Source organism: Diabrotica virgifera, chromosome 8, assembly GCF_917563875.1.
Source record: "Diabrotica virgifera virgifera chromosome 8, PGI_DIABVI_V3a".
NCBI lineage: Eukaryota > Metazoa > Arthropoda > Insecta > Coleoptera > Chrysomelidae > Diabrotica > Diabrotica virgifera.
In genome coordinates this window covers 74,718,222-74,728,351 of record NC_065450.1, presented here as the reverse complement: position 1 = coordinate 74,728,351, position 10,130 = coordinate 74,718,222, and positions in this window count along the sequence as shown.

Below are 10,130 nucleotides of genomic sequence, written 5' to 3'. Positions count from 1 at the left end.
GAAAAGCATATCTCTATGCAGAATTTAATTGCGGTGAATTTTTATTGAGGTGTTTTGGTTGTAAAGTTAAAATCTTCGGAGTTATAGAGCAATAATTGAAAAAAAAAATACGATTTGTCGGCGCCATTTTGTTTATAAAAAAAGTAGCACACTATCTGCGGACTTTGCATACCTATATTATTAATATATAGGATCTTATAATTCGATAGCAATAAAATTGCTGGTAAATAACTTTTCCATGAATTTTGCTAATTAGCCTAGAGTATTATAGAAAAAGGGAAAAACATTGAGTCGTATATGCTCCACACCAATGGATAACCATGATACGATACGCCAAAACATCAGGCAAGCCTAAATCCGTAACTGAAATAAATCAGAAGCAAATTCTAAATTTTAACCCTTTTAAGGACACACACGTTAATTTTGAAGTAGATATTAATAGTAAAATAATAAAGTAATAAAGTAAAATGGTTTAAAATTAAATATTTACAGATACGCAATAAAAATGCGAAAAATTTGAGATATTTTATACCATGGTTTTTTCATAGTGATAGAATATTATTGTTATTGTAAGATTTATAATTTCCAATTAAAATTGTGTAAACTGTGAGTTGATATTTTGTTTAAATATACCATAAAAACTAATTTTCTACTAGCTATATTGCAAATAACTCAAAACATAAAACCTTTTAATAGTTAAACGGGAAAAATAATTAACACGGAGAGTGTAAAATAGTTGTTAGGTGAGTTACAACCATTTTCTACAGGAAAATGTTTAATCTCAAGGTTGTATCTCAATCAAACTCAAGATTCTCAATAGCTAATAAAATTACAAAGCATACACCTTACAGTAATCCCTTATTATGTTATAAATATCACATTACATTAGTGTCAAATGAAGAAAGGCACTTTCAAATAAGATATGATGACTTTATAACAGACATTCATCCTATAAAAGCTGGTGTGCCCCAAGGAAGTATACTTGGTCCCATACTTTATACTTTGTTTACAGCTGACTTTCCAACCGATGACCATCACCTAACAGCTACTTTTGCAGATGACACTGCAATTATGGTGAAAGACAAAATCCCGAAATTGCGACTCGCACATTGCAAACAAGAGTAAACAAAACACATAAGTGGGCTTGTAGATGGAGAATTAAAATAAACGACGAAAAATCAGCCAATGTAACTTTCACAAAATGTCAAGGTGACACACCATCAATATATTACAACAACCACCAAATACCAAAAAAAGATAGTGCCCAGTACTTGGGATTGCATCTAGACAGAAGGCTAACTTGGAAAACACATATCTGGAATAAGCGTAAACAACTAGGAATTGTACTTAAAAAACACTACTGGCTAGTTGGAAGTAACTCACAACTATCATTAAAAAATAAACTCCTGGTCTACAGTTCCATCATAAAGCCTATTTGGACATACGGCGTACAACTGTGGGGTACAGCATCTGACAGCAACATAGCGATCCTAGAACGATTCCAGTCAAAGACTTTAAGAACTATAGTGACTGCCCCTTGGTTTATCTCAAACCAGGTCATTTACAGTGATTTAAAAATCCCTACAGTGAAACAAGTGATCGCGCAGTGTAGTGATAAATATCTAAAGCGTCTTGAAGTGCACTCCAACAATCTTGTAATCGGTCTCCTTGATAACAGTGTACAAAATAACAGACTAAATATTCGTAGTCCACTGGATTTGCCCTTTAGACAATAGACAACAAGTAAAAGTTTAGAATAAGTTTAGATTAAGTAGTGTAAATAGATATAAGTCATACCAATGTATATCAAGTTAGAAAAATATTCAACCAATAGAGTTACAGATGCCGTTTGTAACAAAAAAAAAAACATTAGTGTAAAAGGGTTTAATCATTTTGCTACAAGTTTTTAAAAATTCGTGTTTTCGTTTTTTTGCCTCTCCTGTGAAATCGCTAAAAATGAGTTACAACCTTGTTCGATGGGGGTGTTGATATATGACAAGGGGTATTCGACAGGGATGTGTGCTTTCCCCTCTTTTATTAAACATAATATATTCGGAAGCCATCGGAGATGGGAATCAAAGTAAATGTAGTATTGATCTACAACATAATGATGATGATGTCTTAATTTGTGACAACATGGTCGATCTTCAATAATTTGTCACGAGTAAGTCAAAGAGTGAGCAAATTTAAATACCTGGGAACGTGGCATTTTAAAGACTGGGCATCAGACAGGGAAGTAAAATGTCGCATTGAGCAAGCTCGACAACGATCTGCAACTGAGACTAAAGGCCCTGTTCGACAGGCGAGTAAAACGGCGGTTTTGTGGCTCGTCGGTAAAGCTCGCCAGTGTATCATTGCAATACCACGGTTTTATTTACCGACAAGCCTGGCTCGCGGCTCGTCAGTTTGTTTTATTTTTTACTTGGCTCGTCGTTCAAAACCGCGCGTGTATCACGGCTGGCGAGCCAAGCCGCCAGTTTTCGGCGACCGTTGAAGTGAAAAGACCAGTTTTTAATCATGGATATGCGAACTCTCAGCCACGACTTTTTATTAGAATTTATATATTGCTTACGAGACTGTTCTTGTTTATGGAAATGTAAATTGCCAGAGTACAAAAACAAAGCAATTCGACTTACCGCATATCGATGGTGAAAGTTCCCAACCTCCTATGTCAATTTTTGGATATTTTGTTTTGTTACCCTAAATTAAAAAAATATGTATTTTTACTGTTTACAAGCTCCTTTGTCGGTATTTCATTAATTGGCTTGTAGATGGCCATATGAAATAACGACATAGGAGCTTGTAAACAGTAAAAATACTCTTTAATTCAGGATAACAAAACAAAATAGCCAAAAATTGACATATAAGGTTGGGAACTTTCACCATCGATATGTTAAACCCTTAAATATCATAAAAAACTTGAACCCAACTAAACTAGAGCAGATGTCAAGAAAAAAATTCAATCATTGCGAGCTTCAAAGGAAAGAAAGTAACAAGGTTACGATATGAAGGCGTGGACGGTTTCACACGACTGTTTTGCTCGCTAGTCGATCAGCGCCAACGAGCCACGAGTAAAACCGTCGTTCTTAAAACCGTGGTATTATGGCTCGTCCGTCCGTCACCCGCTTAAGGTTTATTAAGTGCTACGTATGGTCGGTGCTGCTATATGGCGAAGAGGGCTGGACACTCAAAACGACGGATATAAACAGATGAGAAGCTTTCGAAATTTTTAGCTTCTAGAGAAGCTTCATCGCCGTATCCTAAAGATGCCATGGACGGCAAAAGTCACAGATGTAGATGTCCTAAAAAGAATCAACCAAGAATGCCAACTTTTCGAAATCATAAAGCAAAGGAAAACGGCTTATCTATTAGGTCACCTCATACCAAATAAAAAATACCAGTTCCTCCAAGGTATAATCGAGAGTAGAATTGAAGGCAAGAAAATGTCATGGCTCCGAAACATAAGGTAATGGACAGGGATTACCGACATATAATCTCAGATACATATATCAAGAAAGAAGAAATAGAGAGTTGATGGAAAATGTGATCGCTAACATCCATTAGTGGATTTGCATCTGAAGGAGAAGAAATTATTAATGGAATAAATAAATTATTAAACAAAAAATCTTAATAATATATCATAAAATTTTAATAAACAAGTATTTGTTAGGAATTTTTCGCATAAGTACATATAATATGTAGAAGTGTGACAGAGGCGCACCGTATAGTGCGACGCGCGGCGGCTTAGAGGTCGAAGTGAGGTGCATAATTATAAATTAAAAAACAACTGTCTATATTGAAATAAGCCCCGATTACTCGTCGATCGTACTACGATATTTTTTGTAGCACAATAAAATAATTTGGGAGTTTAAAAAATGAGATTATAAAAAACTGTTTAAACAATTTCTGCCCAAAAATTTCGACCGACACCCTCCTGATTTCTTTAAATAGACTTCTTTGAATAGAAATCCGCAAAGAAATCGGCTCAAACAATTTCACACGGGAGGGGCTTCACAACATCAACTAAATACTACTTTAAAACCGCTTCTGCGAAATGAATACTTCTTATCGCCGCCCGGTGTGCCTGTATGTTTTTGCACCAGTGGCGGCTCGTGATTTTTACAATAGGGGAGGCTATACCTAACTGTAAAATATCTAGACAAATTTGCACTAGCAAAAAAATGCGCCAAAAAATGTAATTTAAGGCCCCATCTTTTGACCATTTTTTATTTACATTTCATAATATCCTAATTCATAATTTCATGATATCATATCATTTTAAAAATAGTTAGTCTAATAGTAAAAGTTTAATACCAAAGTTTGTGTAGTTTATTTGTTAACAATTCCATCTATTTGTAAATAGATACCTATGCATATCAAAATAAATACAGATTTGAAGTTTTGCAGTCCATACATAATGAAGCTTCAAATTTTTTAAGATACTCAACTGAATTTTTTTAATTCTAAACGCGGCCTACTGCGGATTCAAAAACACGATAAATTACCAATATTTTGCTTTGAGTTAGAGATATCGGAAAAAGTTATTTGAGCAAGTTGTTCCAAATATTATTATAACCCCACATACCAAATTTCATAACAAAATTCGCACTTTTAGATTTTTCATTATTTTTAGTTAGGACCCTAAAATTCGTTGTCCCGAGACGCACCCAACCACCCAACGGAGCTGAGAAAGTACTCTGCCTCCCTTGGTATATCTCCGGGCAGCGTGTGATGCCGCCGTAGATGCCACTGTTAGGAGACCGGGTCTCCTTAAACGCCTGCTGCGCTGCACGGAGCATTAGCAACGGAGAATGCTGGGCTTCTCGGCTCCGTTCATGCATCTCGGGATAACCCAGGGTCCTGCCTACAATAATATGTAATAAAACTGAGACGCGATCATGCGTTCTAATGCTAATGCTCCGTACATAAAGATAATTAGTGATAATATGGAATTTACACGTTGTATAATAGTGAGAGTAATTGTTGTTTTCGCGATTCATGATAAACAAAACAGTATAGAGTGTGTAAAAAATTTATGGGGAGGCTGAGCCTCCCTTGCCTCCTCTGACGAGCCGCCACTGTTTTGCACGGGCCAAAAATAATATGTAGCGTGACGGATACGCTTGTAGCAGTGGACAGTGACTCGACACAATCTACAATCACAATACACAAAATGTCATCGTTTCTAATAATTGACAGCAAGATAATGGTACAAAAAATCAGTAGTGGAAGACTGAAAACTTTCCTATAAAAAATAAAAGAAGAGCAGACCGCGTTAGAAAAGAGATCGAAAAGCTCAAGGAATTATCATTCTCTCCCTCTTCAAGTATCTCTCTCCCTCGCTGCTCTCCTGTAGTTATCCACCCTCAATATCTCTTTAGTATCATTTTTATAAGGTGACCTGCCCACCGCAATCTTTGTATTTTTGCATAATTTGCTATAGAGGGTTCTTTGTAATATGGTATACCTAGTGGTTTAACTAGGGTAAACAAAGATAGAGAACTGCTAAAGACTGTTAAACATCGAAAAATGTCTTATCTGGGACATATAGTGAAGGGAAGTCGATATAAAATATTACAACTGATCTTTAAAGGCAAAATAGAGGGCCGTAGACGTCTAGGAAGAAAAAAAGTTTCTTGGTTAAAAAACATTCGAGAATGGACTCAGATACCAAATGCAGGACAATTATTCCATATTGTAGAAGATCGGGAAGCCTTCGCAATGGTGATCGCCAACGTCGGATAATTCTGATACGGCACGTGAAGAAGAAGAAATGGTTGAACCTTATTTTTCACATACCATTGTCGCACCAGGTTTATTCAAGATTTTGACGTTCCATAATCCTATTTCAAATTCTATATTTCGTTGCATATGCTGTAGCCGGTCAATCCATCCTGTACTCCGAGGCTTATCTGTTGATTCCGTAATTGTAGTATTTTTCCAGGAATGAATATATAGTTGTCCCATCGCCCAACCTCCTTTTCGGAGTGCCATTTCTTCCTTCCTCGTAAGCCCTGACCCCTTCCACTAGGGTCTTATTAAGCTGACTGATTAAGACTCCAGCTGTCTTATTAAGCCTCACTTCTTGGAGGTGACGATACGATTTGAGTAGGAGTGGCTAGAGGTGTTACCAGAAAGCAACACCTTGCATTGCGCATCACTACTTCACCTTCGTCCTTCTTTGTACGTACTCATTTCGTGTATATGAGGAGTACAGGGGAAAACAAGGTATGTTACATTTTATACATATTGAAATAAACAAAAATAAAAGTTTAATTCTTGTGGTATCTAAAAACTACTTAGGAGATTCTTAGCAGAATTCCGGCAATTCTGATTATATAATCTTAATAGAATATTAATCTATATTAATTTATTAATTTAATAATACACAAAAAAACTGCTGATATTCCTTGTTTTTGTTCGGTAGAGTGTGGACAATCCTCTTTCTTCGCCTGGATACAAATTCTTAAATAATTTATATAGGCTGACCTCTCTGATTATTGTCCTGAATCGATAGGCTAGTCGGTAGTCCTCAGTTCTTGCTATCACTAAGCGAGAAAAGCCAAAATTCATGAAAAAGTGAAATTCCTTTTTTCCTCTGTACTCTTCATATGTGCCCTCAGAGATACCTACTCCTAACATAGCTCGTTCGATCGCCCTCTGTGTCGTTCTCAATCTATTGGCTGATACCTCTGTAAGTGTCATGGTCTCCATTCCATAGGTCATAACTGGTAGAATACAACTGTTGAATGTCCTTTTCTTTAGATATATTGGTATCTATTCTTTGCAGTAGCGGATAGGTACCCCTCAATGATTCCCATAGAGGGTAGACTTACTTCAGGGATGTAGCGTCCCTGCCCACGTGAGCTTCTGATCTTTCCTCCACTTCCTTTTTAGAGGAAACTAGACCCAAACTCCAGTAATATCCTACCCAATCCCAAATTCCTTCCCTATGTCACCCTCACACTCACCAGCTCGTCTTGCCAGCATGGCGAGCTAGGGCTCTCTCTCTCTTCAATCCTGACCCCCCGGAGGGAGTGTAGTGGTCGCCGTGATGTCGTGTATTGTCCGTCTCCAAAGATCTCTGTCTCTGGTCATTTCTTTTAACTCATGCATAGGTCTTTTGCATATTTCTGTAATTTGATCGATACATCTTGTTGGTGATCTTCCTCGTGATCTTCGGCCTTCCACCTTTCCTTGTATAATGAGTCCTTCCATGTTTTCTGTGTTTGCTCTCATAACATGTCCAAAGTATTTTAATTGTTGGAGATGGACTTTACTGGAGAGTCGTTGGCTAAATTTTATCTCTCACAAAATTGAATTATTTGTTCTATGGTCGGTCCAAGGAATTCGTAGCATTCGTCTCCAACAGAACATTTCAGTGGCGTCTATCTTTCTTCTTTCCGATTTTCTAAGGGTTCAAGATTCACTTCCGTAGGTCAGTATTGGGAATATTAAGCAGTTGATTAACCTCTTCTTTAATGCTCTTGAAATTTGACAGTCTTTCCATATTGTGGGTATTTTTGCTGTGGCAACTTTTGCTAGATCACATCTACGTTTTATTTCTTCCTGTAGTGGCCCTGTGTTTGTGATTAATGATCCCAGATATAAGTATGAGCTCACAACTTCAAATCGGTCAATTGTGGTTATGTTTGGATGATTGTTATGTAGTCTATCCACTATCATGATCTTTGTCTTTGATATGTTTAATTGCAGACCAAATATTTGACTTTCGTTTTCAACCAGTCGTATAAGATCAATCAGCTCTGCTGGATTATTTGCAAGAAGGGCTATGTCATCTGCGAAACGTAGGTTGTTTATTTTATGACCATTTATTGAGATGCTGTCTCTTGCTGACTTTTTTATGCCTGGGGTGAGTTATGACTAACTCACCCCAAATACACATAGTTAAGAAGAAAACACTGAAACCTTTTATTTTCAATACGTCACAAAATTTATTGCAATTTAATGTTACTAGAGTTAAACTGTTCATTAACAGAATGATTATGATCTAGAATTTAGAAGGTAAGGTACGTATGTATAATCTGTTTTTCTTTTAATGAAACTGAGAGCCGGATTTACGGCAGTGGGGGCCCCTGGGCAGAATTGGTGTGGGGGCCCTATCTCCTACCATTAAAAAAATCTTGATCTACTTTTATAAATATATTTTTCAATAATAAAAAGTACAAAAGCTGTAACTTGCTATAGTAAAATATTAAAAATAATAATAAGATGTATGGTTAAATTCCGGGAACTTTTCGAGATATTTTAATTGAAAATTTCTTGATTATGTGGGACATATTTAGTTGCATTAAGACATCGTGACAATGCTCATTATAGAGATAATTCAAACACTCTTGGCCCATAGTAGACCGAAGTCGATGTTTAATTAACTTAAATTTTGAGAATGATCTCTATCCACTGCAGTTAGTTAGCATCAGAACTAAATATAAACAAAGTGTCACCTCAACATTTGGAAAAGCATGATTCATATTATTTTCTTTTAGCAGTTGGTACATTTGAAGAAGAGCTGATTTCCTCTTTAAATTAATTGAAGAATCTTACAAACTGTACCAGATGGACACATAAGTTTTCATCTAAATGATTGCTATAAATTTTGGCAAGCTTTAGAGAGTAAGCTTCCATTTCATTGAGAGCTAAATTTTCCAATTTTCCAAAACGATGTAAAAATCCAAAATTGGAATGAGAAGACAGTCTCTGACTTAAAGAGGTAATGAAGTGATCTATTATAGCGATAAAATTTTGAGTTCTAAACTTCTCTGATGTTCTCATATCTTTCTAAATTGTCACGTCTTGACTATATAATTTATTTAAGTGATCTAAGTGCTGCCATTCCTGAATTAAGGTCAATATTTGGATCTTGAAGAATACGACTTATGCTGTTTGTCCTCCCTAATATCCTCTCTCTTTCCACAGTTTCCAGTAAACACATTCGATTATAGGTATACAAACAATTTGCAATGCTACGAGTTTTAAATCGTTGCTCATAGTCTTCCGAAATTTTGGATAATGCTCCTTTAATCTGATACTTGTGAAAACCTTTAACTAGTTCTTCTACGGCATCACCTCCATGATCATCTGGTAGTATTTGCTCTTTTAGGAACAATAATATTTTTGCCACGGTCTGTGTTGCTGTCGCTTAAAGACGCAGCTTTTAAACATTCTGTTAACAAGCTGTATATTATATATGTAGAAAAAGTGAAAAATACATATAGTTAGTTTTTCTAAGTTGCAGTTGCACCTTTTGAAACTAAATTTAGAGAGTGGGTGACACAAGGAATCCACAACTCCAAGATATTAAGGTACGTATCCATACGTGGGTGCTCCGTGCTCGGTGTAGCAGCTCCACATAGTGAATACGTTGGTGCTCGCCCCTCGCTGCCCACCCTCTTCGTTCAACCGGTTTGCTGTTTATATGTAGGGGAGCGCATGCCGTATCCATTTAAGCAGCTACACCGAGCACGGAGCACCCACGCATGGATACGTACCTTTTTGTTCTATAATTTCAGCCTGAACAACATTGTATTTTCCACTCATAACTGACGTATTAACGTAGAACGGTCTCCGGCAGTTTTTCAAATCGATATCATGTTTTTGCAAAAATGTCATTAGATAATTAAATATATAAACTAAAAAGGGAAGCTCCCTAGGTTGGCTGTATACCATATAGTTAAAAAACTCTAACATGAAGTAAAAGCCACTTCTATGTAATTGGTATATTTATTAAAAATTTAAAAATCCCAATGGATTGAATAAGATGTGTCCAATTTAGAACGTTTTCGGACCTATCAGTCCATCATCGGTGAATTCGAATACTTGCTAAATAGCCCCAGAACCAAACAATGGTTGAATTTAAAATTCAATCTACATTATGTCACAGTAATATTGAACTTTAGGGCTTTGTGGGGGCCCTTGAAATGTGGGGCCCCGGGCAGCTGCCAGCCTGCCTCCCTTAAATCCAGCCCTGATGAAACTCCTTTTGTGTTCTGTTACACGTTTGTCAAAGGTTATGCCAGTCTTACCGATGTAAGTTTTTGGACAGTCACTTGGACAGGATAACGATAACGCAACCAATGCGGTGCATTGGGGCGCACTCCTTAGGGGGGCGC